We start from the raw sequence: 25554 nt of genomic DNA, 5'->3' as shown, positions 1-25554 counted from the left end.
TAGGTTCAATCATACAATTTGGTACTGCAGATAATATTTATATAATCATAACATTATAAAAATTATTTATTGATTTTCCATTTTCAGCATCAACCCATAAAAGAGAGAAGATATAAATAGAATTACTAGACAGAATATAAATCTGACATATCTTGACAATAGAAAAGTAATAACATAGCTGACGATAGTTGGGAGTTGGGTGTAGGGGAAGGGGAATTGGAAAGAACAGAAGTGCTAATTTCCTCTTAGTATAGTGGGGATAGAGGATTTTGCCTAATGTTTGACAGACAAATAAATAGGACTTATGTAAATAATTTAAAGCTACAAAAGTAATCACTTGAAAAACTAAAATATAATAGCCCTAATGGGTATGGGTGAGGGTAAAGAAGAATATGTATAAGCAGGTGACATTCACCAATTTTTATGGCATGAAGTCAACTGACACTAGCCATAAAAACACTTGATGCTTAAAGTTGATAAATCATCTCAATGAATGTTGGCACATACTTTGCATAAAAATTAATCTTAAAACAAGTTTTAGTGGCTTCCTCTGGTTAAGTTTGTAGGGCAACAAAGTCTTTTCATTTTTATTTTATTCACATTCATACTGCCTGAATTTTTACTTCAGTGTTCATATGCATTTTTAGAATTTAAAAAGAAATGTGCTCCTTGTATAGGTGGGCTGCTTCATAAATTCTAATCAAGATATTTATGTAAGTATTCTTATTATTAATTATAACAGTAACAACGAATAATGGCTACATTTTACTGCGGGTTTTTTATGTGCTAAAGGCTTATTGGGCACTCCCATTGAATTGTCACAACAATTATGATATAGATACTATTATCACCTACATTTTATGCATGAGGACATTGAGACTTACAGATTAAGTAATTTCCTAAGGTAACATGGTTAGTAAGAAGTAGGGACACTAAGGCCCAAACCTAGGTCTGTCTGACTCCAAAGGTCATGTTCACAACCACTAAACTCTACTGCCTGTTCTATCCTGTGATTTAGAACCTGCATTATGAAGACTCTTGTCTCCATCGACTATGTCACCTCTGACAGATCTTTATTTGAATTCACAGGTAGCTCCTTTGACCAAAGACAATTTCGAAGACAGACTATATATATTTATATACATATCAGTTGCACTAAATGCTAGAAGATAGCAAAACAATGACCTCAAATTCAGAGAGAAGGCCAGGTGTGGTGGCTCGTGTCTGTAATCCCAGCCCTTTGGGAGGCCAAGGTGGGTAGATCACCTGAGCTTAGGAGTTTGAGACCAGCCTGGCCAACATGGTGAAACCCCGTCTCTATTCAAAATACAAAAATGAGCCAGGCATGGTAACATGCACCTGTAATCCAAGCTACTCGGGAGGCTGAGGCAGGAGAATCGCTTGAACTTGGTAGGCTGAGGTTGCAGTGAGCAGAGATCGTGCCACTGCACTCCAGCCTGGGCAACAAAGCAAGACTCCATCTCAAAAATAAATAAATAAATAAATAAATAAATAAATAAATAAATAAATAAATCAGAGAGGAAATTGATTAAAAACAAAAACAACAACAACAACAACAACAAAACTGCATGAAGCTTATGCCAGAAAGGGGGGAAATGGGACTGTCTACACAATTGGGTCTCTCAAGTTGAAAAAAAAACTGTCATTCCTCTTTTAGGATTACAATTAGGAAAACAAAGATTAGCACTCACTTCTTCATGTAGCAAGTTACTAAGTGTCTACTTTTGGCAAATATGAATGGATTCTGGTAATTCTGTCATTCGGCAAGTGTTTAGAGAATACAGCCGAATCACACTGCTTGGCACTGGGGATAACAAGGCTGACACAGACCCTGCCTTTCAGGAGCTCACCATAAGCTAAGGTGTAGTTTGAGGGGTACTTTAAACCCCAATCTCAACTAACCCCATACCTATCCTCTCTACCATTATTTTGATTTTTCATAATTATTTTAGCATTGGGAAAACAAAACTTCAAGCCTGTACACACCCCTCCCCTTCAAATGGATTGCTGTCCCCAAGCCCATCTATATAAAAATTCAGAAACTATCATTAGAGCTTAGAGTCTAGTGGGGATGGAAAAGCAATTAAGCAAATTATGTGATTCATTATACATGAATGGACAGTGAAGTCAAGAGTCCTATCAGATTATTTATGTTACTGTTATATTAAGTGGAAGAACAAGAAGTATGGGCCAAGCCATGCAATATAGTTTCAAAGTAAAGGGTAAAAAGCATCAGTCACATTTCTTGTCTTCAATATACTTTGATAAGTAATGAGCTATATTTTTACACTTCAGAAGTATTTAAAATTTCCACATTTCTCATATAGGTATATACACCAAAATCTCTTTTGGAAATACATATTTCTATTTACCAACTTCAAACGAGCCTCAGGATAGTATGTATTATTAAGATAAGACCAAACACATCATTTTTTCTGAGTCCTTTTCATAAACTCCATGGCCAGATATTTTGCAGAAGGCTTTGCAGCTTAAAATAGAAAATGTCTTCTAGAGATAACTAAAGAAAGATTTTGAGATGAACAAGTTTAACCGCTCTTTTGTGGGTCATAGCACTGATGTGCTTCAGCCTCAGAGCACAGCTGAACTTTTAAAAATCACTGACTGAATCAGTTCCCATTTCTTTCTTTCCATCAATGTCTTTAAGCTGAGTTCATTTGAGAACATTAACCTGTAGGCCCATATATGGCCAATTCATTTGATAGTTCTTCCTAATTCCTTCATATCAAATATTCGTTTTGTTAGAGATGGGAAAAATGAAGTTACCCATAATAGAAGAGACACTACTAACCCAAAAAGTTCTCTCTTCCCCCTTGCTAAGAGTGCCTGTGCTGTTTGGCTGTCCCGACTCTTCCATATATCCTGGTGCTCATGGATGGGGGATACACTTCCCATGCCCTGATTTCCTGTTCCTACTGCCAAGGATTTGTTCGGATGTGGGCATGTGATTTAATTCTGGATACTGTATAGGCGATATAAGAAAGGCTCTTTTATTAACAGAAAAAAAGGGATAATTGAAGATCAATAACCTCTGCTGCTGATGTCATTGTGCCCATATGATTCCCAGAGCTGTGGCAGCCATCTTGCAACCACGTGGGGAAACTAAGTCAACAGGTCTAGCATGGCAGAACAGAAAGATGCAAAGAATTTAGGGGTCTGCTAGTAATGAGCAACTGAATCAGTCTGGGGCTGTTCCACATTCAGACTTCCTGTTGCGTTAGATAATAAATCTTCCTCATTGCTGAAGTTATTTTGAGTCAGGGTTTTCTGTCACTAAGCTAAACTCTTTCAAACTGGTACATATAGATTAGTTCTCTCTGTTACCCCTTTCTTCTTCCACCCAGCCAACATTTAAATATTCTTAACATAATTTCATTGTTACTGACTTTTTTTTATAGGTAGAGGTTAGCTTTCCTCAGTGGTAGATGTAAATTTATCTTCATGTTTTATATTTTACCTTGGGAATCTACTATAAGAAAGTGTTCTTATCAAAGATACGTGATTACTATACCTATAGGGAACAAATTATATTTTTAAGGCCATAGAAAAATCAGTGGTGTTTTTTGATAGCCAAACACATTCATTTTAACCAAAGATCCTTTTCTCCTATTTAAAATAAAGAGAAAGAAAAAAATGAGTTATAGGTGGAAGCTTTCTAATTCTTATCTCAATTTTTTTTTCATAAACTTTCATTACAGCAACTCCTCGAAGCCTGACTGTTTGGCTTTCACAGTTTAATTTCTTAGCTTTGAGTTAACATTATTCCCTAAATCTCACTAATCCCCCAAGGAAGATGAACATAATGGTGAACTTCATATAAAAATATTCTATTAAATTTTGAAATGATTAAATTGTATACATAAAAATAAAAAGGAATGACATTGAATTTATATAACTTCCTACCAAAATTTTTACATTTTTCTGCCATGTTTTCATCAATACCACTTCCAAATGTCTCTCTGTGTGAACTTTATCAAGACAAGCATCAGAATTCATAAAATCAACTAGAGTAATTGAAAGGTCTGTGTTAATTACAAATCATAACACAAGTCAAGGTTAATTACAATTAGACTTTAAATGTTTTGCTTGAGGATGCTAGACTTATTTAGTCTGGATCATATTAAAATAAAAATGAAATGCTTATGTATGAAATATTTAACAGTATAGTATAGTTGCAGGGAGTTTAGGGGACACCGCTACCCAACACTATTTAAACATTACATATTCCTGCCAAAAGTAACAAAAAGAAGCAGTTTGAATATAAATTATTCTAAGGACTTTTTAGCTTCTAAATGAAAAAGTAAAGGCCATAATCTCTTAAGCATCCCTGGGCAATAACTATTTTTAAAAATTCGAACTGTGAAAAAGCTGAGATGTCAACATTCATTTCTGAAGTTTAGAGCCAATTTTGTCACACAAGTGCCTTACTAATTTTTTGTCCCTGTGTTATGCTCTAAGGGGAGTTCTCCAGAACAAAACCTTAAGCTTAATCCAAGAGCAATTTATTCAGAACCCACCCTCTCATGTTTTTAGTGTCTTTCTAGCTCCTTGTAATGAAGAATTTGGGAGATGAGATTAGAACTTTTAGAGATAACTATGAACATATGATAAAGAACAGTCTTACACAGGCTAGAAAGTGGGCATGAGATCTCTCAAGTATAAGATTAGCAGACAGCCTAATATGAAACTGAATGGAGCTATTCCTTAAGTTAAAAAGAAACTATTTTCTTTAAGGACAATTTGAATGAATTTTGATAAATGTACTTTAGCTATGCAAAATGTAAACATCTGGAGGGTCCAGGTGGAGGGTACATAAGCAGTAATAAAAACCAGAAAAAGCCCAGGATCAGATGGATTCACAGCCAAATTCTACCAGTTGTATAAGGAAGAGCTGGTATCATTCCTACTGAAACTATTTCAAAAAACTGAGGAGGAGGCACTTCTTCCTAACTCATTATATGAGGCCAGCATCATCCTGATACCAAAATCTGGCAGAGACACAGCAAAACAAGAAAACTTCAGGCCAATATCCTTGATGAACATCAATGCAAAATTTCTCAACAAAATCGCAAACTGACTAGGCACAGTGGCTCATGCCTATAATCCCAGCCCTTGGGGAGGCCAAGGCAGGAGGATTGCTTGAGCCTAGGATTTTGAGACCAGCCTGGGCAACATGGCTAAACCCCGTTTCTACAAAAAATAGAAAAATTAGCTGGGTGTGATGGTGTATCCCTGTAGTCCAGCTACTCAGGAGGCTGAGAGAAAAAGATTGCCTGAGCCTGGAATGAGCCATGATCACACCACTGCACTCCAGCCTGGGTGACAGAGTGAGACCCTGTCCCCAAAAAACAAAACAACAACAACAACAAAACACTAGCAAACCAAGTTCAGCAGAACTGCTACTTTGCCAGAACATGACCAGACTGCTTCTTTAAGTGGGACCCGGGTTCATTTCTGCTCACTGGGCAGGACCTCCCAGCCCTGACCTCCAGCCACTGTCCCCCCAGTATTCTATTGTCAGAGCTCTGATCTCTCCCTGGGACGGAGTGTAGGAGGAGGAGCAGGCTGCCATCTTGGTTGTTTGGAGGACTCAGCCTTTCCAGTCTGCAGGCTTTGGAGAGTCCAAGCCAACAGAGGCAGAGAGGCAGTTCCCCAGCACAACACACCTGTTCTGTTAAGGTGTGGCCAGACTGCTTCTTTGAGTGGGACTCTGATCCACTCCTCCTCACAGGACAGGTCCTCCCAGTTGGGACCTCCAGCCACCTCCACCATGTTCTATGGCTGACAGAGGTCTAATTTCTCCCTGGGATGGAATGCCCAGAAAGCAGGGCAGGCCACCACCTTAGCTGTTTGAGCATCTTAGCCAGTCCACCCTGTGGGCCTTGGAGAGCCCAAACTAATCAGGGTCTGAACGGACCCCAAAAACAGCACAGTTGCTCTATAAAAAAGCAGCCAGACTGCATCTTTGGGCAGGTCCCTAATCCAGTTCCTCCTGACTGGGTGAGACCTCCCAACCAGGGTCTCCAGATACCTCCTACAGGTGTGTGTGGGCCGGCAACAGGTCGGTACCCGCCTGGGACAGAGCTTCCAGAGGAAATGGCAGGCTGCCGTATTTGCTGTTTCACAACCTTCGCTGGTGATACCTCCAGGTGTGGGAAAAACCAAGGTGACTACAGTCTGGAGTGGACTCCCAGCAAACCACAGCAGCCCTACAGAAGAGGGACCAGGCTGTTAAAAGAAAAGCAAACAAACAGAAAACAACAACAAAACACACACACACACACACACACACACACACACTCCATCCAAAGGTCAACAACTTCAAAGATCAAAGCTAGATGATAAGGCCACAAAAGAATCAACTCAAAAACCTGAAAATTCAAAAAGCCAGACTGCTCCCTTTCCCCCAAATGACTGCAATACCTCTCCAGCAAGGGCTCAGAACTAGGCTGAAATGACAGAAGTAGGCTTCGGAATGTGGATAAAAATGAACTTTTCTGAGCTAAAGGAACACGATGTAACCCAATGCAAAGAAGCTAAGAATTAAGATAAACAATGCAGGAGCTGAGAGTCAAATGCTAGTTTAGACAGGAAAAGAACTGACCTGATAGAGCTGAAAAACATACTACAAGAACTTTTCAATGCAATCACAAGTATTAATAGCAGAATAGACCAAGCAGAGGAAAGAACCTCAGAGCTTGAAGACTATCTTTCTGAAATAAGACAGGCAGACAACAATAGGCAAAAAAAGAATGAAAAAAGGCTGGGAGTTGTGACTCATGCCTGTAATCCCAGCACTTGGGGAGGCTGAGGTGGGTGGATCACGAGATCAGGAGATTGAGAGCATCCTGGCTAACATGATGAAACCCCATCTCTACTAAAAATACAAAAAAAATTAGCCAGATGTGGTGGCAGGCACCTGTAGTCCCAGCTACTCAGGAGGCTGAGGCAGAAAAATGGTGGGAACCTAGGAGGTGGAGCTTGCAGTGAGCCAAGATCACGCCACTGCATTCCAGCCTGGGTGACAGAGCAAGACTCAAGCTTGGGCAACAGAGCGAGACTCTGTCTCAAAAAAAAAGAATGAAAAGAAATGAACAAAACCTGCAAGAAATATGGGATCATGTAAAGAGACTGAATCTATGACTGATTGGAGTACCTAAAAGAGACAGGGAGAACGGAACCAAGTTGTAAAACATACTTCAGGATATCATCCAGGATAACTTCACCAACCTAGCAAAACAGGCCAACATTCAAATTTAGGAAATGCAGAGAACCCCAGTAAGATTCACCACAAGATCATTCCCAAGACACATAATCATCACATTCTCCAAGGTCAAAATGAAAGAATAACTGCTAAGGGTAGCCACAGAGAAAGGCCAGGTCACCCACAAAGGGAAGTCCATCAGACTAACAGTGGAACTCTCAGCAGAAACCCTACAAGCCAGAAGAGATTGAGGGCCAGTATTCAACATTCTTAAAGAAAAGATTTTCCAACCTAGAATTTCATATCTGGCCAAACTAAGCTTCATAAGTGAAGGAGAAATAAGATCCTTTTCATACAAGCAAATGCTGAGGGAATTCATTACCACTAGACTTGCCTTACAAGAGCTCCTGAAGGAAGCACTAAATATGGAAAGGAAAAACCATTCCCAACGACTACAAGAACACAATGAAGTACACAGACCAGTGACACTATGAAGCAACCACATAAAAAAGTTTGCAAAATAACCAATTAGCATCGTGATGACAGGATCAAATCCACACATAACAATTCTAATCTTAAATATAAATGGGTTTAATCCCCCAATAAAAAGACACAGAATGGAAGAAATCACAGCCAGAAAAATGGCAGATAGGAGACAGGACTAACCTGCAGCTCCCACTTGGACAGATAGAACTGTGGAGGGTCACGTGTAGACTCACACTGTGAACTTTTGCTCCAAGAAACACTGCAGGAACATACCAGGGAAATGGAAAAAATTCACAGCCGCTTTGAAAGCAGTGACTTGCTGCTGCAAACTCTGTTACGCAAAAAACTGTGAGTTCCCAAAGTATGAGAGGGAAAACGTCTGCCTCCAAACACAATCTCCACTGGGGAACCTAAAAATCCAGACCACAAGAGAAGAATTTAACCTTACCTAGAGCTGACATGGATTTAGGGACCCAAGCAAAATATAAAAGTAGAAGAAGCAGTGGGAAGAGCCCTGCAGGCAGTCCTGGTCCCCAGCGAAGCCATCCCTTGCCTTCTCTCACAGGGACCCTCAGGAAAGGCCACCAGTAGAATTGGGGAGGGCCACAGGGTGAAGGAAGCTTCTAGCTGAACTTTATAATAATTTCAACTAAGCATGAATTTTTCTGAGCAGGACTCAGGAGGCAAACAGGAAGTGCAGATATGAGCACAGAAGCCATAGCCAAAGGTGCAGGCAGGTGGAGAGGGTTGGGGGCTGACAGCCCTGCTTCCTTTCTCAGCCGGGAGGCTTATAACCTAGGGCAAGATCTCAGCTGTGCTGACCAGCTGCCTGGGTATGAACTTGGTGCTGTTCGAAGGGCATAGTGGGACTGAAACGCCTTGCTGGCTTCATGGCAGCTGAGTGAGGCCTCTCACTGCCAGCGTTCCCTTACTTCCCTGGTAACCTGCATGACATAGCAGAGCCAGCCATAATCTCCTGGAAACATAACTCCACTGGCCTGAGAACCACCTCCCATCCCCCACAGTAGCCACAGCAAGCCCCACCCAAAGAGAGTCTGAGCTAAGACCTGCCTAACTCTGCCCCCACTATGGGTTTTTGCTACCAACCCTGGTAGCCAAAGACAAAAGACATAAACTCTTGGGAGCTCTATGGCCCCACCCATCACCTGAGAAACCCAAATATTTAACCTGGTTAATGTAGGGCAAGAATATATCCCCCTTCAACTACTGCAGCTGGTGTTGTCCTGAAAGCACCAACTCCTGGCTGGAGGTCAACAAACTCAGGCCATTACAGCAACTCATAACAGAACAACCCTGCTCCAAAGGAGAAAACAAAAGCTAATTCCACCATCTGCAACACCCTGACTAACCAGAGGTCCTGAATCTGTCCATGTGACCACTTCACTGCTAGCATAACCAGCATTCAAGAAAACCAGTGCACTAAACAACACTACAACTGAGGACTTCCACAGATTCCACTTCACTCCCTTACAACCCCCACTGGAGCAGATGCTGGTATCCATGGCTGAATGACCTGAAGACAGATCATATCACAGGATTCTTTGCATACATGCCCTGGCACCAGCCTGGAGTCTGGTAGCCCCGATGAATGGCTAGACCCAGAAGGGCAATAGCAAACTCCCTCGCTGCAGTCTGGCTCTCAGGAAGCCTTATCTCTGGGGGAAGGGGGAGAGCACCCGATCAAAGGATCACTCTGTAGGACAAAAGAATCTGAACAGCAGCCCTTGAGGTCCATATCTTTCTACTGAAACAGTCTACCCAAATGAGATGGAACCAGAAAAGTAATTCTGGTAATATGAGAAAACAAGTTTCTGTAACTCCACAAAAGATCATACTAGCTCTCCAGCAATGGATCCAAACCAAGAAAAAATCTCTGAATTGCCAGATAAAAGATCCAGAAGGTTGACTATTAAGCTATTCAAGGAGGTACCAGAGAAAGATGAAAAACAACTTAAAGAAAATTTAAAAACAATACAAGATATGCATTAAAAAGTCTCCAGAGAAATAGATGTCATAAAGAAGACAACCACAAGTTCTAGAAATGAAAGACAAACTTAGAGAAATACAAAATACACTGGAAAGTTAATAGAATCAAACAAGAACTTCCTAGCTCAAAGACAAGGCTTTTGAATTAACCCAACCTGACAAAGACAAAGAAAAAAGAATTTTAAAAAATGAACAAAGCCTCCAAGAAATTTGGGATTATGTTAAGTTACCAAACACAAGAATAATTGGTGTTCCTGAGGAAGAAGAGAAATATAAAAGTTTGGAAAAAATATTTGAGGGAATATTCAAGGAAAAATTTTCTAGTCTGGCTAGAGATCCAGACATCCAAATACAAAATGCTCAAAGAACACTCAGGAAATTCATTGCAAAAAGATCATCACCTAAGCACATAATCATCAGGTTATCTAAAGTCAAGATGAATAAAAGAATCTTAAGAACTGTGGGGCAAATGCAACAGGTAACCTACAAAGGAAACCCTATCAGATTAACAGCAGATTTCTCAGCAGAAACCCTACAAGCCAGAAGGCATTGGGGTCCTATTTTTAGCCTCCTGAAACAAAATAATTACCAGCCAAGAATTTTCTATCCAATGAAACTAAGCTTCATAAATGAGGGAGAGATAAAAATCTTTTTCAGACAAACAAATGCTGACAGAATTCGTGACTACCAAGCCAGCACTACAAGAAATGCTAAAAGGGGTTTTAAATATTGAAACAAAATCTTGAAATACACCAAATTCGAACCTCCTCAAAGCATAAATCTCACAGGGCCTATAAAACAACAACACAAGATTTAAAAAAGACAATAACAACTAGCATGATGAATAGAACAGTACCTCACACCTCAATACGAATATGGAATGTAAATGACCTAAATGCTCCACTTAAAAGATACAGAATGGCAGAATGGATAAAAACCCACCAACCAAGTATCTGCATTCTTCAAGAGACTCACCTAACACATAAAGATACACATAAATTTAAGGTAAAGGGGTGAAAAAGATAGAAAAGATAGTCTATGCAAATGTAAACCAGAAGTGAGCAGATACAGCTATTCTTATGTCAGACTAAACAGACTTCAAAACAACAACAGTTTAAAAAGACGAAGAGGGATGTTATATAATGATAAAAGGAGCAGTCCAACAGGAAAATATCACAATCCTAAACATACATATAACTAGTACTGGAGCTCCCAAATTCATAAAATAATTACTATTAGAACTAAGAAATAAGATAGACAGCACAACAATAATAGTGGCAGACCTCAATACTTCACTGACAGCACTTCAGAGGTCATCAAAACAGAAAGTCAACAAAGAAACTATGAATTTAAACTATACCCTAAAACAAATGGACTTAACAGATATTTGTAGAACAATCTATCCAACAACTGCAGAATATACATTCTTTTCATCAGCACATGGGATACTCGCCAAGACAGACCATATGATAGGCCATAAAACAAGGCAATAAATTTTAAAAAATCAAAATTATATCAAGTACTCTCTCAAATCATAGTGGAATAAAATTGGAAATTAACTCCAAAAGGAATCCTCAAAACCATACAAATACATGGAAATTAAATAATCTGCTCCTGAATGAACTTTGGGTCAACAGTGAAATCAAGATATAAATTTTAAAATTATTTGAGATGAATGCTTATAGTGACACAACCTACCAAAACCACTGGGATACAGTAAAAGCAATACTAAAAGGAAAGCTCATAGCATTAAATGCCTACATCAAAAAGTCTTAAAGAGCACAAACAGACAATCTGAGCTCCAACCTCAAGGAACTAGAGAAACAAGAACAAATAAAATCCAAACCCAGCAGACGAAAAGAAATAACCAAGGCCAGAGCACGACCAAATGAAATTGAAAAAAATATATAAAAGATAAATGAAACAAAAAGCTGATTCTTTGAAAAGATAAACATATCAGTAGACCATTAGTAAGATTAACCAAAAAAAAAAAAAAGAGAAAAAGTCCAATTAACCTCAATTAGAAATGAAACAGGAGATATTACAACCAATACCACAGAAATACAAAAGATCATTCAAAGCTACTACAAACACCTTTATGTGCACAAACAAGAAAACCTAGGGGAGATGGATAAATTCATGGAAATATACAATCCTTCTAGATTAAACCAGGAAGCAACAGAAACCCTGAACAGACCAATGACAAGCAGCAAGATTGAAACAGTAATTTTAAAATTGCCAACAAAAAAATATCCAGGACCAGGTGGATTCAAAGCTGAATTCTACCAGACATTCAAAGAAGAATTTGTTCCAATCCTACTGATACTATTCCAAAAGATAGAGAAACAGGGAATCCTCCCTAAATCATTCTATGAAGCCTGTATTACCATAATACCAAAACGAAGAAAGGACATAACAAATAAAAGTATAGGCCACTTTCCCTGATGAACATAGACGCAAAAATCCTCAGCAAAATACTAGCTAACCAAACCCAAAATCATATCAAAAAGGTAATACACCATGGTCAAACAGGGACTCAGGGTTGGTTTAACACATCCAGGTCAATAAATGTGATACACCACATAAACAATTAAAAACAAAAATTACATTATCATCTTAATATATGCAGGAAAAGCATTTGACAAAATCCAGCATCTTTATGATTAAAACCCTCAGTTAAATTGGCATAGAAGGGGCATGCCTTGAAGTAATAAAAGCCATCTATGACAAACACACAGCCAACATTACACTGAAAGGGGAAAAGTTGAAAGCATTCCCCCTGAGAACTGAAACAAGCCAAAGATGCCCACTTTCACCACTTCCATTCAACATAGTACTGGAAGTCCTAGCCAGAGCAATCAACAACAGAAAGAAACAAAGGCATTAAATCAGTAAAAAGGAAGTCAAACTGTCCTCTGCTCACTGGTAATATGATTGTATACCTAGAAAACCCTAAAGACTCATCCAAAAAGCTCCTAGATCTGAAAAAATAAATTCAGTAAAGTTTGAAGATACAAAATCAATGTACACAAACCAGTAGTATTGCTATACTCTAACAGTGACCAAGCTGAGAATCAAATCAAGAACTCAACCCCTTTTACAACAGCTGCAAAAAAATAATAATAATAAAATACTTAGGAATACACCTAACCAAGGAGGTGAAAGACCTCTACAAGAACTACAAAACACTGCTGAAAGAAATCATAGAAGACACAAACAAATGGAAACACATCCCATGTTCATACTCATGGATGGGTAGAATCACTTGGGAAAATGACCATATTGCCAAAAGCAATCTATAATTTCAATGCAATTTTCATCAAAATAACATCATCATTCTTCACAGAACTAGAAAAATCAATCCTAAAATTCATATGGAACAAAAAAGGAGCCCACATACCCAAAACAAGACTGAGAAAAAAGTACAAATCTGGAGGCATCACATTACCAGACTTCAAACTATACTACAAGCCTATAGTTATCAAAACAGCATGGCACTGGTATGAAAACAGGCACATAGACCAATGGAACAGATTAGAGAACACAGAAATAGAGCCAAATACAGCCAACTGATCTTTAAGAAAGCAAACAAAAACCATAAAGTGGGAAAAGGGCACCCTATTCAACAAATGGTGCTGGGATAATTGGAAATCACAGAGAAGAATGAAACTGGATTCTCATCTCTCACCTTATAAAAACATCAACTTGAAATGGATCAAAAACTTACATCTAAGACCTGAAACCATAAAAATTCTAGAAGATAACATCAGGAAAACTTTTGTAGACATTGATTTAGGCAGAGTTTATGACCAAGAACCCGAAAGCAAAATACAACAAAAACAAAGATAAATATAATAGATGGGACTTAATTAATCTAAAATGCTTCTGCACAGCAAAAGAAATAATCAGTGGAGTAAACAGACAACCCAAAGAGTGCAAGAAAATATTCACAAACTATGCATCCAAACAAGGACTAATATCTAGAATCTCAAGGAACTCAAACAAATCAGCAAGAATAAAAAACAGAAAATCCCATCAAAAAGTGGACTAAGACATGAACAGACAATTCTCAAAAGAAGATATACAAATGGCAAACAAATATATGAAAAAATATGCAGCATCACTAATTATCAGGGAAATACAAATCAAAACCACAATGTAATACCACCTTACTCTTGCAAGAATGGCCATAATTAGAAAATCAAAAAATAATAGCTGTTGGCGTGAATGTGGTGAAAAGAGAACACTTTTACAATGCTGGTGGGGATGTAAACTAGTACAACCACTGTGGAAAATAGTATGGAGATTCCTTAAAGAATTAAAAGTAGAACTATCATTTGATCCAGCAATCCCACTACTGGGTATCTACCCAGAGGAAAAGAAATCATTATATGAAAAAGAAACTTGTACATGCATATTTATAGCAGCACAATTTGCAATTGCAAAACTATGGAACCAGTTTTACTGCCCGTCAACCAATGAGTGGATAAAGAATGTGGCATATATTCATCATGGAATTCTACTCAGACACAAAAAGGAATTAAATAATGGCACCAACAGCAACCTGGATGGGGGTGGAGACCATTATTCTAACTGAAGTAACTCAAAAATAGAAAACCAAACATCCTATGTTCTCACTTATAAGTGGGAGCTAAGCTATGAGAAAGCAAAGGCATAAGAATAATATAATGGACTCTGGGGACTCAGGGGGAAGTGTGGGAGGGGGTCAGGGATAAAAGACTACACATTAAGTGCAGTGTACCATGCTCAAGTGATAAGAACACCAAAATCTCAAAAATCACCACTAAAAACTTATTCATGTAAAACAAACACCACCTCTTCCTGAGAAACTATTGAAATAATAAAATAAAATATAAAAAAAGACACAGGATGGCAAGCTGGATAAAGAGTCAAGGCCCATTGGTATGTTGTCTTCAAGCAACCCATCTCACATGCAAAGGCACACATGGACTCAAAATAAAGAAAAGGAGGAAAGTTTACCAAGCAAACCAAACACAAAAAAAACAGGGGTTGCAATCCTAGTTTCTGACAAAACAGACTTAAAACCAACAAAGATCAAAAAAGACAAAGGGCATTACAAAATGATAAAAGGTTCAATTCAATAAGAAGAGCTAACTATCATAAATATATATTCACCCAACACAGGAGCACCCAGATTCATAAAACGGGCTTAGAGACCTACAAAGAGACTTAGACTCCCACACAATGATAGTGGGAGATTTTAACACCCCACTGACAATATTAGACAGATCATTGAGACAGAAAATTAACAAAGATAATCTGGACCTGAACTCAGTGCTGGATCAAGTGGACCTGATAGATATCTACAGAAATCTCTACCCCAATTCAACAGAATATATATTCTTCTCATCACTAAATGTCATTTATTCTAAAATTGATCACATAATCAGAAGTAAAAATCTCCTCAGTAAATGCAAAAGAACTGAAATCATAACAGTTCTCAGACCACAGCAAGCAAATTAGAACTCAAGATTAACAAATTCACTCAAAACCATACAACCACATGGAAATTGAACAATCTGCTCCTGAATGACTTTTAGGTAAATAATAAAATTAAGGCAGAAATCAGTAAGTTATTTGAAACTAATGAGAACAAAGATACAATGTACCAGAATCTGGGACACAACTAAAGCAACATTAAGAGGGAAATTTATAGTACTAAATGCCCACATCAAAAAGTTAGAAAGATCTCAAATGAACAACCTAACATCACAATTAAAAGAACTAGAGAACCAAGGGCAAACAAATCCCAAAGCTAACAGAAGACAAGAAATAGCCAAGATCAGAGCTGAATTGAAGGAGGTAGGGACATGAAAACCCCATCAAAAAATTAACAAATGCAGGAGCTGGACTTTTGAAAAAAATAATAAAATAGATAGACTGCTAACTAGACCAACATAAAAGAAAAAAGAAAAGATTCAAACAAACACAATCAAAAATGATAAGGGGGATATCAACACTGACCCCACAAAAATACAAACAACCATCAGAGAATACTATAAGCAACTCTATGCACATAAAGTAGAAAATCTAGAAGAAATGAATAAATTCCTGGACACATACACCCTCTCAAGACTGAAGCAGGAAGAAATCATACCCCTCAATAGGCCACAAACAAGTTCTGAAATGAGGCAGCAATAAACAGCCTACCAGACAAAAAATCCCAGGACCAGATGAATTCACAACTGAATTCTACCAGAGGTACAAAGAAAAGTTGCTACCATTCCTACTGAAACTATTCCAAAAAATCAAGGAGAAGGGACTTCTCATTAATCATTCTATGAGGCCAGCAGCACCCTGATTCTGAAACCTGGCAAAGATACAATGAAAAAAAGAAAACTTCAGGCCAATATCCTTGATATGCATTGATGCAAAAATCCTCAACAAAATACTGGCAAACTGAATTCAGCAGCACATAAAAAAGCTTATCCACCACGATCAAGTAGGCTTCATCCCTGGGATGCAAGTCTGATTCAACATATGCAAATCAATAAATATGATTCATCACATAAGCAGAACTAAAGACAAAACCCACATGATTATCTCAATACATGCAGAAAAGGCCTTTGATAAAATTCAACATCGCTTCATGTTAAAAACTCTCAATAAACTAGGTATTGAAGGAACATACCTCAAAATAATAAGAGCCATCTGTGACAAACCCATAGCCAATATCATACTCAATGGGCAAAAGCTGGAAGCACTCCCCTTGAAAACCAGCACAAGACAAGGATCCCCTCTCTCACCACTCCTTTTTTTTTTTTTTTTTTTTATTATACTTTAAGTTCTAGGGTACATGTGCATAACGTGCAGGTTTGTTACATATGTATACTTGTGCCATGTTGGTGTGCTGCACCCATCAACTCGTCAGCACCCATCAATTCATCATTTAAATCAGGTATAACTCCCAATGCAATCCCTCCCCCCTCCCCCCTCCCCCCTCTCCATGATAGGCCCTGGTTTGTGATGTTCCACTTCCCGAGTCCAAGTGATCTCATTGTTCAGTTCCCACCTATGAGTGAGAACATGCGGTGTTTGGTTTTCTGCTCTTGTGATAGTTTGCTAAGAATGATGGTTTCCAGCTGCATCCATGTCCCTACAAAGGACGCAAACTCATCCTTTTTTTTTTTTTTTTTTTTTATGGCTGCATAGTATCCCATGGTGTATATGTGCCACATTTTCTTAATCCAGTCTGTCACAGATGGACATTTGGGTTGATTCCAAGTCTTTGCTATTGTGAATAGTGCCGTGATAAACATACGTGTGCATGTGTCTTTATAGCAGCATGATTTATAATCCTTTGGGTATATACCCAGTAGTGGGATGGCTGGGTCATATGGTACATCTAGTTCTAGATCCTTGAGGAATTGCCATACTGTTTTCCATAATGGTTGAACTAGTTTACAATCCCACCAACAGTGTAAAAGTGTTCCTATTTCTCCACATCCTCTCCAGCACCTGTTGTTTCCTGACTTCTTAATGATTGCCATTCTAACTGGTGTGAGATGGTATCTCATTGTGGTTTTGATTTGCATTTCTCTGATGGCGAGTGATGATGAGCATTTTTTCATGTGTCTGTTGGCTGTATGAATCTCTTCTTTTGAGAAATGTCTGTTCATATCCTTTGCCCACTTTTTGATGGGGTTGTTTGTTTTTTTCTTGTAAATTGGTTTGAGTTCTTTGTAGGTTCTGGATATCAGCCCTTTGTCAGATGAGTAGATTGCAAAAATTTTCTCCCATTCTGTAGGTTGCCTGTTCACTCTGATGGTAGTTTCTTTTGCTGTGCAGAAGCTCTTTAGTTTAATTAGATCCCATTTGTCAATTTTGGCTTTTGTTGCCGTTGCTTTTGGTGTTTTAGACATGAAGTCCTTGCCCATGCCTATGTCCTGAATGGTACTACTTAGGTTTTCTTCTAGGGTTTTTATGGTATTAGGTCGAAAATTTAAGTGTCTAATCTATCTTGAATTAATTTTCGTATAAGGAGTAAGGAAAGGATCCAGTTTCAGCTTTCTACTTATGGCTAGCCAATTTTCCCAGCACCATTTATTAAATAGGGAATCCTTTCCCCATTTCTTGTTTCTCTCAGGTTTGTCAAAGATCAGATGGCTGTAGATGTGTGGTATTATTTCTGAGGACTCTGTTCTGTTCCATTGGTCTATAGCTCTGTTTTGGTACCAGTACCATGCTGTTTTGGTTACTGTAGCCTTGTAGTATAGTTTGAAGTCAGGTAGTGTGACGCCTCCAGCTTTGTCCTTTTGACTTAGGATTGTCTTGGCAATGCGGGCTCTTTTTTGGTTCCATATGAACTTTAAAGCAGTTTTTTCCAATTCTGTGAAGAAACTCATTGGTAGCTTGATGCGGATGGCATTGAATCTATAAATAACCTTGGGCAGTATGGCCATTTTCACGATATTGATTCTTCCTATCCATGAGCATGGTATGTTCTTCCATTTGTTTGTGTCCTCTTTGATTTCACTGAGCAGTGGTTTGTAGTTCTCCTTGAAGAGGTCCTTGACATCCCTTGTAAGTTGGATTCCTAGGTATTTTATTCTCTTTGAAGCAATTGTGAATGGAAGTTCATTCATGATTTGGCTCTCTGTTTGTCTGTTACTGGTGTATAAGAATGCTTGTGATTTTTGCACATTAATTTTGTATCCTGAGACTTTGCTGAAGTTGCTTATCAGCTTAAGGAGATTTTGGGCTGAGACAATGGGGTTTTCTAAATATACAATCATGTCATCTGCAAACAGGGACAATTTGACTTCTTCTTTTCCTAACTGAATACCCTTGATTTCTTTCTCTTGCCTGATTGCCCTAGCCAGAACTTCCAACACTATGTTGAATAGGAGTGGTGAGAGAGGGCATCCCTGTCTTGTGCCAGTTTTCAAAGGGAATTTTTCCAGATTTTGCCCATTCACTATGATATTGGCTGTGGGTTTGTCATAAATAGCTCTTATTATTTTGAGGTACATTCCATCAATACCGAATTTATTGAGCGTTTTTAGCATGGAGGCTGTTGAATTTTGTCAAAGCCTTTTGTGCATCTATTGAGATAATCATGTGGTTCTTGTCTTTGGTTCTGTTTATATGCTGGATTACGTTTATTGATTTGCGAATGTTGAACCAGCCTTGCATCCCAGGGATGAAGCCCACTTGATCATGGCGGATAAGCTTTTTGATGTACTGCTGAATCCGGTTTGCCAATATTTTTTTGAGAATTTTTGCATCGATGTTCATCAGGGATATTGGTCTAAAATTATCCTGTTTTGTTGTGTCTCTGCCAGGCTTTGGTATCAGGATGATGTTGGCCTCATAAAATGAGTTAGGGAGGATTCCCTCTTTTTCTATTGATTAGAATAGTTTCAGAAGGAATGGTACCAGCTCCTCCTTGTACCTCTGGTAGAATTCAGCTGTGAATCCATCTGGTCCTGGACTTTTTTTGGTGGGTAGGCTATTAATTATTGCCTCAATTTCAGAGCCTGCTATTTAGGGATTCAACCTCTTCCTGGTTTAGTCTTGGGAGAGTGTAAGTGTCCAGGAAATTATCCATTTCTTCTAGATTTTCTAGTTGATTTGCATAGAGGTGTTTATAGTATTCTCTGATGGTAGTTTGTATTTCTGTGGGGTCGGTGGTGATATCCCCTTTATCATTTTTCATTGCGTCTATTTGGTTCTTCTCTCTTTTCTTCTGTATTAGTCTTGCTAGCAGTCTGTCAATTTTGTTGATCTTTTCAAAAAACCCACTCCTGGATTCATTGATTTTTTGGAGGGATTTTGTGTCTCTATCTCCTTCAGTTCTGCTCTGATCTTAGTTATTTCTTGCCTTCTGCTAGCTTTTGAATGTGTTTGCTCTTGCTTCTCTAGTTCTTTTAATTGTGATGTTAGAGTGTCCATTTTAGATCTTTCCTGCTTTCTCTTGTGGGCATTTAGTGCTATAAATTTCCCTCTACACACTGCTTTAAATGTGTCCCAGAGATTCTTGTATGTTGTATCTTTGTTCTCATTGGTTTCAAAGAACATCTTTATTTCTGCCTTCATTTCGTTATGTACCCAGTAGTCATTCAGGAGCAGGTTGTTCAGTTTCCATGTAGTTGAGCAGTTTTGATTGAGTTTCTTAGTCCTGAGTTCTAGTTTGATTGCACTGTGGTCTGAGAGACAGTTTGTTATAATTTCTGTTCTTTTACATTTGCTGAGGAGTGCTTTACTTCCAATTATGTGGTCAATTTTGGAATAAGTGTGATGTGGTGCTGAGAAGAATGTATGTTCTGTTGATTTGGGGTGGAGAGTTCTATAGATGTCGATTAGGTCCGCTTGGTGCAGAGATGAGTTCAATTCCTGGATATCCTTGTTAACTTTCTGTCTCGTTGATCTGTCTAATGTTGACAGTGGAGTGTTGAAGTCTCCCATTATTATTGTATGGGATTCTAAGTCTCTTTGTAAGTCTCTAAGGACTTGCTTTATGAATCTGGGTGCTCCTGTATTGGGTGCATATATATTTAGGATAGTTAGCTCTTCCTGTTGAATTGATCCCTTTACCATTATGTAATGGCCTTCTTTGTCTCTTTTGATCTTTGATGGTTTAAAGTCTGTTTTATCAGAGACTAGGATTGCAACCCCTGCTTTTTTTTGTTCTCCATTTGCTTGGTAGATCTTCCTTCATCCCTTTATTTTGAGCCTATGTATGTCTCTGCATGTGAGATGGGTCTCCTGAATACAGCACACTGATGGGTCTTGACTCTTTATCAAATTTGCCAGTCTGTGTCTTTTAATTGGAGCATTTAGTCCATTTACATTTAAGGTTAATATTGTCATGTGTGAACTTGATCCTGCCATTATGATATTAACTGGTTATTTTGCTCATTAGTTGATGCAGTTTCTTCCTAGCCTCGATGGTCTTTACATTTTGGCATGTTTTTGCAATAGCTGGTACCAGTTGTTCCTTTCCATGTTTAGGACTTCCTTCAGGGTCTCTTGTAAGGCAGGCCTGGTGGTGACAAAATCTCTAAGCATTTGCTTATCTGTAAAGGATTTTATTTCTCCTTCACTTATGAAACTTAGTTTGGCTGGATATGAAATTCTGGGTTTAAAATTCTTTTCTTTAAGCATGTTGAATATTGGCCCCCACCCTCTTCTGGCTTGTAGAGTTTCTGCCAAGAGATCTGCTGTTAGTCTGATGGGCTTCCCTTTGTGGGTAACCCGACCTTTCTCTGGCTGCCCTTAACATTTTTTCCTTCATTTCAACTTTGGTGAATCTGGCAATTATGTGTCTTGGAGTTGCTCTTCTGGAGGAGTATCTTTGTGGCGTTCTCTGTATTTCCTGAGTTTGAATGTTGGCCTGCCCTACTAGGTTGGGGAAGTTCTCCTGGATGATATCTTGAAGAGTGTTTTCCAACTTGGTTCCATTTTCCCCCTCACTTTCAGGCACCCCAATCAGATGTAGATTTGGTCTTTTTACATAATCCCATACTTCTTGCAGGCTTTGTTCATTTCTTTTTCTTCTTTTTTCTTTTGGTTTCTCTTCTCGCTTCATTTCATTCATTTGATCCTCAATCGCTGATACTCTTTCTTCCAGTTGATCGAGTCGGTTACTGAAGCTTGTGCATTTGTCACGTATTTCTCGTGTCATGGTTTTTATCTCTGTCATTTCGTTTATGACCTTCTCTGCATTAATTATTCTAGCTGTCAATTCTTCCACTCTTTTTTCAAGATTTTTAGTTTCTTTGCGCTGGGTACGTAATTCGTCCTTTAGCTCTGAGAAGTTTGATGGACTGAAGCCTTCTTCTCTCATCTCATCAAAGTCATTCTCTGGCCAGCTTCGATCCACTGCTGGTGATGAGCTGCACTCCTTTGCAGGGGGAGATGCGCTCTTATTTTTGAATTTCCAGCTTTTCTGCCCTGCTTTTTCCCCATCTTTGTGGTTTTATCTGCCTCTGGTCTTTGATGATGGTGACGTACTGATGGGGTTTTGGTATAGGTGTCCTTCCTGTTTGATAGTTTTCCTTCTAATAGTCAGGACCCTCAGCTGTAGGTCTGTTGGAGATTGCTTGAGGTCCACTCCAGACCCTGTTTGCCTGGGTATCAGCAGCAGAGGTTGTAGAAGATAGAATATTGCTGAACAGCAAGTGTACCTGTCTGATTCTTACTTTGGAAGCTTCCTCTCAGGGGTGTACTCCACCCTGTGAGGTGTGGGGTGTCCGACTGCCCCTAGTGGGGGATGTCTCCCAGTTAGGCTACTCAGGGGTCAGGGACCCACTTAAGCAGGCAGTCTGTCCCTTCTCAGATCTCAACCTCTGTGTGGGGAGATCCACTGCTCTCTTCAAAGCTGTCAGACAGAGTCGTTTGCGTCTGCAGAGGTTTCTGCTGCTTTTTTTGTTGTTGTTGTTTAGCTGTGCCCTGTCCCCAGAGGTGGATTCTACAGAGACAGGCAGGTTTCCTTGAGCTGCTGTGAGCTCCACCCAGTTCGAGCTTCCCAGCGGCTTTGTTTACCTACTTAAGTCTCAGCAATGGTGGGCGCCCCTCCCCCAGGCTCGCTGCTGCCTTGCGGTTAGATCACAGACTGCTGTGCTAGCAATGAGGGAGGCTCCGTGGCCGTGGGACCCTCCCGGCCAGGTGTGGGATACAATCTCCTGGTGTGCCCGTTTGCTCAAAGCACAGTATTGGGGTGGGAGTCACCCGATTTTCCAGGTGTTGTGTGTCTCAGTTCCCCTGGCTAGGAAAAGGGACTCCCTTCCCCCTTGCGCTTCCCAGGTGAGGCGATGCCTCACCCTGCTTCAGCTCTCACTGGTCAGGCTGCAGCAGCTGACCAGCACCAATTGTCCGGCACTCCCTAGTGAGATGACCCCAGTACCTCAGTTGAAAATGCAGAAATCACCAGTGTTCTGTGTCGCTCGTGCTGGGAGTTGGAGACTGGAGCTGTTCCTATTCGGCCATCTTGCTCCGCCCCCTCTCACCACTCCTATCCAACATAATATTGGAAGTTCCAGTCAGGACAATTAGACCGGAGAAAGAAATATGTATGAAATGGAGTTTCTTAAGGAATATTGACTCATAAGGTCAGAAGGTGAAGTTCCACAGTAAGCTGTCTGCAAGCTGAAGAGCAAGGAAGCCAGTTTGAGTCCCAAAACCTCAAAAATAGGGAAGCTGACAGTGCAGCCTTCCATCTGTGGCTGAAGGCCTGAGACCCCTGGTGTAGGTCCAAGAGTCCAAAAGCTGAAGACTTGGAGTCCAATGTTCGAGAGCAGGTAGCATCCAATAACGGAGAAAGATGGAGGCCAGAATACTTATCCAGTCTAGTCTTTCCATGTTCCTCTGAATGATGAGAACACATGGACACATGGCAGGGAAAAACACACACTGGGGACTGTCAGAGGGTTGTGTGTGGGAGGAGGGAGAGCATCAGGAAGAATAGTTAATGAATGCTGGGCTTAATACCTAGGTGATAGGATGATTTGTGCAGCAAACCATCATGGCACACATTTACCTATATAACAAATCTGCACATCCTGCACAGGTACCCCTGAACTTAAAAGTTAAACATTTAAGAAAAAAAGAGAGAGGCTGTTCGCAGAGCTACTGAAGATGAATGCCAGGGGACTTGGATCTGAGGTAAAGGACAGTATTCCAGTTACTGAAATTTCAGCAAGTGGACCTTTTGAAAGTCATGATCTTCTTCAGAAAGGTTTTTCTTGTGTGAAAAATGAACTTTTGCCTAGTCATCCTCTTGAATTATCAGAAAAAAATTTCCAGCTCAACCAAGATAAAATGAATTTTTCCACACTGAGAAACATTCAGGGTCTATTTGCTCCATTAAAATTACAGATGGAATTCAAGGCAGTGCAGCAGGTTCAGCGTCTTCCATTTCTTTCAAGCTCAAATCTTTCATTGGATATTTTGAGGGGTAATGATGAGACTATTGGATTTGAGGATATTCTTAATGATCCATCACAAAGTGAAGTCATGGGAGAGCCACACTTAATGGTGGAATATAAACTCGGTTTACTGTAATAGTGTGCTGTTCATGGAAACTGAGGGCTGCATCTTGTTTATAGTTGTCTTTGTACTGTAATTTGATGTACACAACATTAAAAGTACTGACACCTGAGAATTTCTGCTCAAGTAGTATCAATGATCATTTAAAATTTGGGGGCGTCTTTGGTTTACAGCCATGTGATAATTAAAAGCACTAAAGGGGGATCATGCTAAAGCTCTTAAATTATATTAAAACAATAGCCTTTGTCTTTAAAAAAAATATTGCTCATGAATATTATAAAATGATCTACAGGTTTCAGTTCAACCTGTTTTCTAAGTTTTCTGTAAACTTAGTTTGAATAAGCATAAGCATTTGAGTCTGTAAATTTTGTAGTAGCAACTTTCAGAATAAACATTTTTAATTGATAAAAAAAAGGAAAAAAGAGAGAGAAAAATTTTAGCTAAAAAAAAATTATTATTATTTTGGCATGAGAAATCAATTCAATTGCCTAAAAAAAATTTTATTTTCTCAACAGGGTCATAATATAGTTAAAATAGTTAGTGTGCCAGAGAAAAAGCTTCCGCAAGTGGTCAGTGACCTCAATTCTCTTCTTGATTCTCCATAGTCTTTAAAGACATCAATAAATAGATATATTTTTATTTTCATACAGCTGAGTTCCACCTAAAAGAAATATTTAAAAATCCCATGGAGATAAGCCTGAGTTTGGTTATTTGAAATCTTATTTAATACATTGCTATTTTACTTGGTAGTTTATCAATTCCTGTCAAATTACTGCATAACATTTCAACATCTATGATTCCTTAAAAAATAAATCACAGTCTGGGAGCAGTGACTCTTGCCTGTAACTCTAATACTTCAGGAGGCCGAGGTGGGCAGATCACTTGAGCCTGGGAGTTTAAGACCAGCCTGGCAACATGGTGAGACCCCATCTCTGTGAAAAAAAAAAAAAAAAAAAAAAATTACTAGGCATGGTGGTATGACCTGTAGTCCCAGCTTCCCGGGAGGCCGAGGCAGGAGGATCACCATCTGAGCCTGAAAACTTGAGGCTGCAGTGAGCCATGATTGTGCCACTGCACTTCAGCCTGGGCAATAGAATGAGATTCTGTCTAAATAAATAAGTAAATAAATAAATCAGGGATTCCCGGGCAAGATGGCCAAATAGGAAGAGCTCCAGTCTGCAGCTCCCAATGAGACCAATGCAGAAGGCAGGTGATTTCTGCATTTCCAACTGAGGTACCCAGCTCATCTCATTGGGACTGGTTAGACAGTGGGTACAGCCCACAGAAGGCAAGCAGAAGCAGGGTGGCGCATTGCCTCACCCAGGAAGTGCAAGGGGTTGGGGAACTCCCTCCCCAACCCAAGGAAAGCCATAAGGGACTGTGCCATGAGGAATGGTGCACCCCAGCCCAGTTACTATGCTTTTCCCATGATCTTTGAAACCCACAGACCAGGAGATTCCCTCGGGTGCCTACACCACCAGGGTCCTGGGTTTCAAGCACAAAACTGGGTGACAGTTTGGGCAGACACTGAGTTAGCTGCAGTTGTTTGTTTTTTTGTTTTTTTGTTTTTTTCGTACCCCAGTGGCACCTGGAACACCAGCAAGACAGAGCCATTCACTCCCCTGGAAAGGAGCCTGAAACCAGGGAGCCAAGTGGTCTGGCTCAGCAGATCTGACCCCACGGAGCCCAGCAAGTTAAGATCCACTGGCTTGAAATTCTCACTGCCAGCACAGCAGTCTGAAGTCAACCTGGAATGCTCAAGATTGGTGGGGAGAGGGGCATTCATC

The 25554-nt window shown here is 39.5% G+C and overlaps 1 pseudogene across 1 annotated transcript; it reads left to right on the top strand.

Moving 5' to 3' along the window:
* Window positions 1–23330: 23330 nt before the first annotated feature.
* LOC104653514 lies at window positions 23331–23882 on the top strand (annotated as a pseudogene). The gene has a single exon (XR_746694.2). The product of XR_746694.2 is annotated as a proteasome maturation protein pseudogene (transcript).
* The last annotated feature ends 1672 nt before the right edge of the window (window positions 23883–25554 follow it).

This window comes from Rhinopithecus roxellana, chromosome 4, assembly GCF_007565055.1.
Source record: "Rhinopithecus roxellana isolate Shanxi Qingling chromosome 4, ASM756505v1, whole genome shotgun sequence".
NCBI classification, from domain to species: Eukaryota; Metazoa; Chordata; class Mammalia; order Primates; family Cercopithecidae; genus Rhinopithecus; species Rhinopithecus roxellana.
Note: the sequence above shows the minus strand (reverse complement) of the source record. Positions and strands in the feature narration are given on the sequence as shown.